A 9,575-nucleotide genomic window follows, 5' to 3' on the forward strand; every position below is an offset into this window, starting at 1 on the left:
GACCGTCACTAAACGATTATCAATTATTCGTGCAGATAAATATATGGCACAAAGAGGCAATAAAAGAGTGACTGACATTATCTTCGCAAGAATGCTTTAAGGGAGTTCTAAAGCCATGTTAAAGAATAGGACCAAATTCCCAGACACAACCGTACCACTAATATACGTAAAACGTATAGGGTCACGTTGAGTTACGTTACCTCGACTTTCTCTATGATATTCTTGGCCTATGGCCTCATACTATCTGCAGTTGAACCAGCACCATCGTGGTAAAAATACAGTAAAATTCCTGATATTATCATGAACTCATAAAACTGAGGGTATGAGGAATCGAGTTTAACATAAATAATAAGAATGCTGATTATTGTTTTAACTCCCGAGAAAGTAGCTTAACTCTTACTGGAAGGTAGGGGTCAGTAAATAACACGTACAAAACATGGATGTTCATGTCGAAGGGAAATTTCAGTCAAACATTGAAAACATATTTTATGAACATATATATATATATAAACAAATACATTTATTGGATCATACTTTCTCCAGTGGCGTGGTGGAACCTTTCCCGGGAGGAAGTAATGTTGCAGTCAACAAATGGAATCCACTTTACGATCAAGTAGCCTTATCAGAACTAGACCAAGAGACTAAAGTGGCATCATAACAACTGTTCAATATCTCTCTACCTTAGGTGGAATATTACTGGCTGAGTGAGAGCTCAATATACACCGTACAGTACTAAACAATATGTTGCACATTGTGAAACATTGTGTGACCTCACCATGCCCTTATCACCATCCTGTTCCTGAAGGAGCAGGTGGTGATCCTGTGCTCCTGTCCTGCAGAATCAATCACAGCCATGGCCAGCTTATTCCCCAACCACAAGTGCATCAAAACTGCATGGACACTCCTGAAGAGAGCTATCGCCAATCGTCCTAACCCACCACAAACCCTCCAACAGCTCAGAAAGGCTCCCATACAAAAATGACACCACATTCCTCAGGATACACTGGTGTCATGCATGCGTGGTCGGGAACCCCAATGGTTCCTGAAGACCGGGAACCAGTGCATCAGCGATGGCCGTTGGGACTGACGACACTCACATACACCTCGGTTGCTTTGGTTCCTTTTGTAGGATGAAATGTGACGTGAGTGTCGAAGGAAATGGGATATGATCGGAAATGAGGCAGATGCAAAAACCTTCATTTGAAAGCAAGGGCGAAGTGTTGTACACGAAAGGGAAAAGTTAGCAGCACTGTTACAAAACGAACAAAAACAACAAAGTTGCATAATGAGTGTCAGGAATACCAATGGGCACCGTTGATGCCGCCCTTCTCCATCAGGAGCCATGGACCCTTCCGAGCACGTCCGAAATATCTGAATAATAAATATCATCCACCCACAGATCCAACTTCAGCGTTTGAGAGGGGCAAAGGATTCCTTTCTTGTAGCAGTTCACATGCCGTGCTAAATAATTATTAGTGAAGTCAATCGCAGCTGTAAGAAAGGTTATTTCGTCCTTCAAATGAAACAACTGTGAACTTGCACTTGTTGCACAACGGTATTTTATTTGGTAACACAGATCATCCAAGAATATTTGTATATTTATTAACTATTTACTTTACAGAAAAAAAATCAGACAAAGTTGCATTCAAGAGAACACATACACTGCAAACCATTGATACAACATTACGATAAGCACCAATTTACTTAAGGGCAGTAGAACTGCAAAAACAAATTGAGTGTCGTAACAAAAGTTTCGTACGCTACATTTCAGGCTATTGTCATTACGTTATGTATTACACACTACATTGAAATAAATTTAAAATGCAAATACATTTTATAATTTCGAAGAGACGTTAAGTTTATCTAAAACCTCAAAATAGAAAACAGAAGTAGTTCAATTTTGTCTGTTAGTGTGTGCAGAACTCTGTTCACGTATACACCAGTGAGCATCTAAATATGCTGATTAAGGCAGTCCATACTTCCGTAAAAAGAAAAACACTTAAAACGTGACGTTTTAACCTGATTGGTTCTAAGTCTGAGAAAGACCCTGATAGAGGGTAGAAACGTCACGTGTTACGTGTTTACATGTTCTTCTTTATGGAAATAAGAACAACTTGGTTAGCATATTTAAGGCTTTTATATCATGGAAACAAGACCAAATCATGTTACCAGTAAGATTCCTCAAGAACGTAGTTATCTAATTAAGATACATGTATTTCTAAAGTATACAGCAGTAAAAAGTAGCTTATACATTAGCTCACAGACCCTGGCGAAATATTACAATATCCACGAACGTTTGATCAAATCAGACCCTTTCTCTCCGATCATCATTATTGGGGCCATTGTATTTCCACGCACAGTAATGGGCATGATTGAACCATCAACAACTCTGAGTCCCCTCACTCCATTAACGGTCAAATCGGGAGCCACAACCGCATCGCTGTCGGTTCGAGGACCCATCTTGCACGTGCCCGTCGGATGGAAGATCGTCTGCGTATAATAGTAAATCGTGCAGCGCCAGTACTCTTCCGATCCAAACTCGATCCCTTCGCAACCTGGGAGATTGGTGGTGTTCAACCTGGCACCGATATCCTGAAAGGTTTTCGTCTGAGCTAACTTGACGCCGACTTTAGCTCCTTCCAAAATAGTTTTTACGTCATCGTCGTTCGTGAAGTAGTTCGGGTAGATGAGAGGTTTGTCGAAAGGGTCTGAGGAGTTAAGGCGTATGCATCCTCTACTCCTCTGAAGAAGGATAGTGGGACGAATGATAAAATGATCATAGTAAACTAACTTCGGTATATATGTGGGATTGTTTATGGTGATTGTGTGAAAATTGAACTCTATATCCGGATAGTCGCCCTCACTTGCTTCAAATTTAGTTTTTATGAAATGTATGATCTCCGATGGACCGATACCCGAAATCGGTCCGGATGAATTTACAAAATACTCTGAGTAGTCGTCACTCACTTTTTGTATGTTCTTAGGAATTGTTGAAGTTTGGTTCAAAGTAACGTAAATACCGTGGAAGCTTACATGATCCTGCAGATTGTCGCCTACTTTAAGGTCACAAATAACAGGAATGTTCAAATCTTCCAAGTGTTTCCTAGGGCCTATGCCAGACAGCATCAACAGCTGCGGAGTATTGACCGTGCCTCCGGACAAAATTACTTCCTTACGAACGCGAACGTCAAAAGACTGCCCATTCCTAACATAACGAATGCCAGTTGCCCTCTTGGTAAAAGAGTTTATATGAACTTTAACTACATAGGCCTCGGTCAGTATACGGAGATTTCTTCTTCCACGTACAGGATACAGGAAAGATCTTGACGTGCTTCTACGTTGTCCGTCCTTGGATGTACCCTGTATCCTCATGTACCCCAGCTGAGATTCCGCGTTGACATCTCGTTCGGTGTACCCAAGCTCCTTGAAACCCCGCAGGATGGCTTGCGACGTTGCGTCGGAATACGGAAACCTCTCCACACTTTGGTATCCTCCGGTAGAGTGGTACTTGGAATTCGAGGCTATTTCTTCGTCCCGGTTATCCTCAGACTTCAGAAAGTAAGGAAGCACATCTCGATAGCTCCAACCGATATTCCCCAACCTCGCCCATTCGTCGTAGTCTCTCTTGTTCCCCCTGACGTAGAACTTGGAATTGTGCGAGGTGCACCCTCCGAGGACCTTGGCTCGTGTATAGAAGCAGCTGCCTCCATCGGAAAGGCAAGTTTTGTTTTGAGGTTGAGTGTGGTAGTCCCAGTCGATTACGGTCAGGTTGAGGTCAGGCAGCAAGGATGGAATGGTTATTAACGGAATATCGTCTTCCCCACCAGCCTCAAGCAGCAGGACATTCCATGACGAAACCTCAGACAAACGATTGGCAACGATGGCACCAGCTGCACCAGCACCAACCACAATGAAGTCAGGATTTTCCCAATCGTCAGCGTGAATAAGAGTTGTAAGATTCGATATGAGCCACAAAAGTAGAAATTTCTTCCACATTCTGTAAACAATTATAAACCATTGTAAGAATTTCAGTTCACGCAACAATACTTATTGAAAATACAGCTATTACTTAGAATGAAAGCTTCAGTGTGAATACCATTTCTACCACAAGAACTACAATCTGTCTCTCAAACCTGTGGAGCAAGGCAGCACATAACGGTAGAGAAGGGGAGGAAACGAGTGGGGTAAGTAAAGCACAGCACACTGGTAGAAACTGCTGGTAGCTGCAGTCGCGTTTGCACCCCTCGCTCTAGCCGGACCCCGTGGCGGAGTGGTTAGCACATCGCGCTACGACGCCAGGGGTCACGGGTTCGAATCCCGGCCTGGATGTCTAAGTGTTCATTCATCAATTTCATCATGTCATCACTCCAAAAGCAAAAAGTGGCACGAAAACCAAATAAAATAAAGCAAATCAATCAAAATGAAATTCATCAAATCACTCCTTGCTCTCACGCCTTCATTGGTCGAACCCTGTCCAGTCACTACTTACGCAGACGACTCATTTCCGTTCGCTTGCTTTACAGATTCCTGGGACAGGGTATAATATTTGTTAGTCTACAGCTTTTATTTCATGTTATTTGTCCAATAGTCTCTATTTCATTGATTTTATTAAGTTTGATCACCAATTGTATGTCATGATCACCAAAAGCAACAAACGACCTAGCCAAGAGAGTACGGTTACTATTGTTTAGAAGGAAATTTATTTGTTTTGTCAATTTAGAACAAGGTTTTGACCTAACTACAGTATCGGGTAAGACCGTTTAAATCATTGGCGGTGAAATTCCATGTCCTTTAATTAAACTGAATTAGTACCCAGCATGTAAATGTAATTGTTTAAGTTTTTTAACTGAAAGAAAATATAAGCGTCGTAGTAAAAACACGAAAGCAGTTGTATAAATATATAAGCAACGCTGTAGCAAAAACAGTTATTAAAGGTGTATTACGAGAATACGTCCAAATTCTGACAAGCCTTGCAAGCTCGTCATGGAACACCAGCTGGGAAAGACTATTTATGCTGACCAAGTAGCGAAAAAAATAAAAAAATAAAAAAATAAAGTCAAATTATTACAATAATGGCATATTGTAGTTGGTACATTTAAAAGAACCGATTTGCACATTAGTACAATGTTTTCTCACCTGATGTTAATGTATTTTCACTTCCTTGTGCGATAACGCTCGGCTTGTAGTCTCATCGAGTTCTCTGCTGCACTGCTTTCTGGTTATCGAAAACAACACCAAAGCTCTGACAACTAACAACAAACCAACAGAAAGTAAACGAATCAATCGAGGACGCTTAGGACCTCCACATAATTACCCATCCATTACAATGCTGTTACTGGTGGAAAGCAAACGACTTCACTCCGAATACAACGGAAGTTTTATCAACCATGTCAACCACTCTGAAGGACGATATTCCTAGTTCGCAAATAGGTCTACATCAAACACGATTAGCGGAGCAGACTGCAACTAAACTAAAAGAGTAGCAATTACTCGTGCAGATAAATATATGGCACAAAGAGGGCAGAAAAGAGTGACTGACATTATCTACGCAAGATAGCTTTAAGCAAGAAACGCTCGTACCAATTATATGTGGCGAGGAGCTGGTGGAGTTCGAAAGCCATGTTAAAGAATAGGCCCAAATTCCCAGACACAACCATTCAACTAATATAGATTCGGTAAGGAAGAAATTTTCTGATATGAAAGATTGTCTTATTCACTAGAACCTGGAATACCTATCATTTTGTTACGATTAAAGGCATTTAAGTAAATATCAGAATATATAAGGTCTACATCATGTTCAAACTCATGCGTGCAGATGTCTCCAGTGTGTAGCCGCAAATATCCGAATTACAATGTCAAAAGGTGAAAACATTTCGTACTTTCAGAATTTAGTGGTCATGTTTATGGTTTTTGAAGTGGCGTTTCGTCGTGGTGCAGTTTTAGCATACACTGTTGCTAAAATTCCACTCCGTGTTTTCTAACGATATGATCAATGCGAGTGCCTTGATTGCCCGAAACTCAACCAAGCTACAAGAGAACAACTAATGTAACTACTACATATAGGAGAACAATAGGACAAATATTTCATCGAGGATGTGACAAAAATGGAATAACTTGAAAGCTAAATCTTGTACTTAATTGCTTGTTACTTGTTATTATTCATTAAAAGCAAAACGTTTGAAATAGATGCAGAATATATATTTATTTAATGTTGAGAAAATACAAGATATAAATGTACAATACCGGAAGTATCTCCAATTGCTTTCAAATTCGGTATACTCACTTATTTTGGCCTCCTAATCACGAATCTGCAGTTAAAAATTGGAGGTCACGTCTAGAAATTGCAAAATAAGCTTGTCAATTACCGCTATGATTCTCCATACACTAACATGGAAACCGTTTTTTCTGATATGAAGACGTCTTCCTTTCCGCACAACGGTCGTGCTACCGTAGTCATAACACAACGTTGATCAGGGGTTGTGCAATTAGTGAGACCCGTTGCATGGAGCGTTCATTTGCATGTGAGAAAATAGCGTCTTGCGTAAAGGTGGAAAACATGATTGCTCCACGTACCATTTACGGTAAGGTTAGGTTAGGCAAGCATAGTTAAAATTAAGGATGATCGTAAACATAGTTTCCAAACGCTAATCATTGCAATAAATAGTTGTTTCCTTCATAAATCAAGGGTGTTTACTCCGTTCAGGGACCCACTTTTTTCGACTTATTTTGCAATTTCTAGACGTGATCGCCAAATTGGAACTGCAGATTCGTGATTACGAGGCCAAAATTAGTGAGTATGCCGAATTTGAAAGCAATTGAAGACACTTCCGGTATTGTCAATTTGCTCCAAATATAATGTAACATAATTTCTGCGAGAATATCGCTTGAACGTATCTGCACAACAGATACAAAACAATAATTGTTTGTAATTGAAAAATAAGAATAGGATATAAAATTTTAGGTTATGCATGATCCAGAGTTATCGTGTTAGGATTCTTACTAGAGCATGAAATATGCCTCTAATATGAATTACACGGATTACATATGTTGTTATTAAATCAGTATTGCACAAAATGCTCCATCACCATTCTACCCGTTCTATTCACATGTATATCGAATCGTTTACAATTACAAATCAGGCGATTGTTTCACAATTTCATTTTGCCCTTCTACGTAAATGGCTGAACAAGTCGTTCGCACCTGTTTTCGACATTTTTCCTTTCTACTTAGTAACTAGCATACAATCTATACAACTTGCAAATATTCATGTTCATGTTAGTCTAAGTAAGATTGGACTCGAATAGATTTGGTATTCGATTTCTTAATGTTCTACAATTTATAAACGCCGTTCTGATATCTTGCTTCATAGAAGCACGTCAGAAACCGGTTGTGGAAAGTGTATAACTATCTGTTTTCTTGGCCTTTAAACATTTAGGACAGCTCGTAATAAAAGTGTATCATAACTTCATGCTTTAAGGTTTGTTCATAACTCTAAAGTACAAAAGCTAAGAAATTAAAGTCTCAATGTCCACCAAATCATAGTTTCCATGCTTATGAAAAATTTACAAATTAGTATATATTAGTAAAGATTATTAGTTCCCATATTGTGAAAGTACAAGGGCAATCATATATTTGTGGTTAGCAGGTTGACTGCCATGAGTATCAAAATAGATACTCACTTGCTTTGCCAATTTTGCCACGAGTATCAAAGGTGATACTCACACATTGATGTTTATTTTCCACTGACAATCATTTCTGATACTCAGTTTTCGGTGTTTATTCACGTTAAACAGTTCTACAAATTTCAAGCTTTTAAACGATTGTTGTAGCGTTGCAGTATTACAATTCTACACTAAGATATATATAAATTTATATTACATTACTTTCTCATTAGTTTAACATTAAGGAGCAGAATTTTCAGCACAAATTAGACTTCTAACATTGCTCTCAGAAGCGTAATGGCTTGGCACCACTGTTGTGTTCTCTTTACTGTGGAAAGCACAGATTGACTTCGTTGGTAGTTTCTTGGGGGTTCCTTTCTGTGTATGATTATTGTAAATGAAGTGCTGAAAAATGGAAGACAAAGAAGCAGAAATACTTAGGCAAATGTTAGATGAAGAAAGTGACATTGAAGGATTTTCCAGTGACACACAAAGTGACGACGTAATAGAGTGTGGTGATGATTCCGATTTGGACCCAACATATGTAGCTACAAGTGGAAGCGAAGACAGTAGTGATAATAGCGCCAATAGTCCTTGCACTACAGGAGCAGTTTTGCAACCTCCAGTAAACATTTATAACTCTGATACTGAATCAGATGATAATGGTATTTTGACTTGGCATCCAGTAGACCAGGTTAGTGCTGCACGGTTTCTTTACAATCCCAACAATGAATCTGTTGGGGTTAATCCAGATCTCTTTGAAATTCTCATTGACGGAACTCCAGCAGATTTCTATGGTTTATTTTTGGACAATGATCTGATTGATTTGCTAGTTGTTGAAACTAACAAATATGCAAGGCAAAAAATTTCAAGTTCTAACAATTTGCCAAGACATTCTCGCTTGACTAAATGGATCGACACAGATCGAGAAGAAATGAGAAACTTTTTAGGTTTAGTTATGTGGATGGGACTTGTGCAGATGCCTAGTATCGCTTCATATTGGAAAAAGTCATTTCTGTTTGATAACAATGTACCAAAAATAATGTCAAGAAATAGATTTGAAGCTTTGTTACAAATGTTTCATTGTGCAGATAATGCAACAGCACAGCCTGGGAACAGATTGCACAAAATTGAAGGGCTCATACAAACACTGGTACAAAAGTTTACTCAATGTGTTATACCTGAAGAATTTATGTGCATTGATGAGTCTATTGTGCCTTTCTTAGGTCGTATTGTGTTCCGCCAGTATATAAAAAACAAGAGGCACAGGTATGGTATCAAAATTTTCAAATTATGTTGCGCAGATGCTTATACTATTGCATACAAAATTTATGCGGGAAAAGAAGCCAAACCTGGAATGGCTGTTTCATGTAAAGTTGTACTTGAGCTAGCCGAACCATATCTACATTTAGGTAGAACTCTGTATGCAGACAATTGGTACACTTCAATTGCACTGGCACATGAACTTTTACAAAAAAATACTCATTTGGTGGGAACTATGCGTTCCAATCGAAAGTTTGTGCCAAGAGCAGTGACAACTAAAAAATTACAAAAAGGTGAGGTTATTGCTCTGAGAAGTTCAACGAAGGTAACTGTTCTCAAATGGAAAGACAGAAGAGACGTCCTGCTGATTACTACAAAGCACGGGGATGAAGTACACGAAGTGCAGCAAAGAAGAGGACCAGTTTTGAAGCCAGCTGCTGTAGCTGATTACAATAAAGGCAAAGCTTTGATTGACCTGGCCGATGAAATGAATTCATATTCAAGTGCATTACGAAGAAGCCTTAAATGGTATAGAAAAGTAGCATTTGATATAATAATGGGAACAAGTGTAACCAACTCACTTTCTTTGTTCAAGAAGGTGACTGGAAGGAAGATGGAAATAACTTTCTTCAAACAATGTATTGTGATGGA

The 9,575-nt window shown here is 39.1% G+C and overlaps 1 pseudogene across 1 annotated transcript; it reads right to left on the reverse strand.

Moving 5' to 3' along the window:
• Positions 1 to 1,744: 1,744 nt before the first annotated feature.
• Positions 1,745 to 5,353, reverse strand: LOC145992794 (glucose dehydrogenase [FAD, quinone] pseudogene; annotated as a pseudogene). The gene is made up of 2 exons (XR_014442212.1): positions 5,137 to 5,353; positions 1,745 to 3,997 (listed from the first exon to the last, which is right to left on the reverse strand). The product of XR_014442212.1 is annotated as a glucose dehydrogenase [FAD, quinone] pseudogene (transcript).
• Between the last annotated feature and the right edge of the window lie 4,222 nt (positions 5,354 to 9,575).

Source organism: Lepisma saccharinum, chromosome 9, assembly GCF_977018435.1.
Source record: "Lepisma saccharinum chromosome 9, izLepSacc3.1, whole genome shotgun sequence".
NCBI lineage: Eukaryota > Metazoa > Arthropoda > Insecta > Zygentoma > Lepismatidae > Lepisma > Lepisma saccharinum.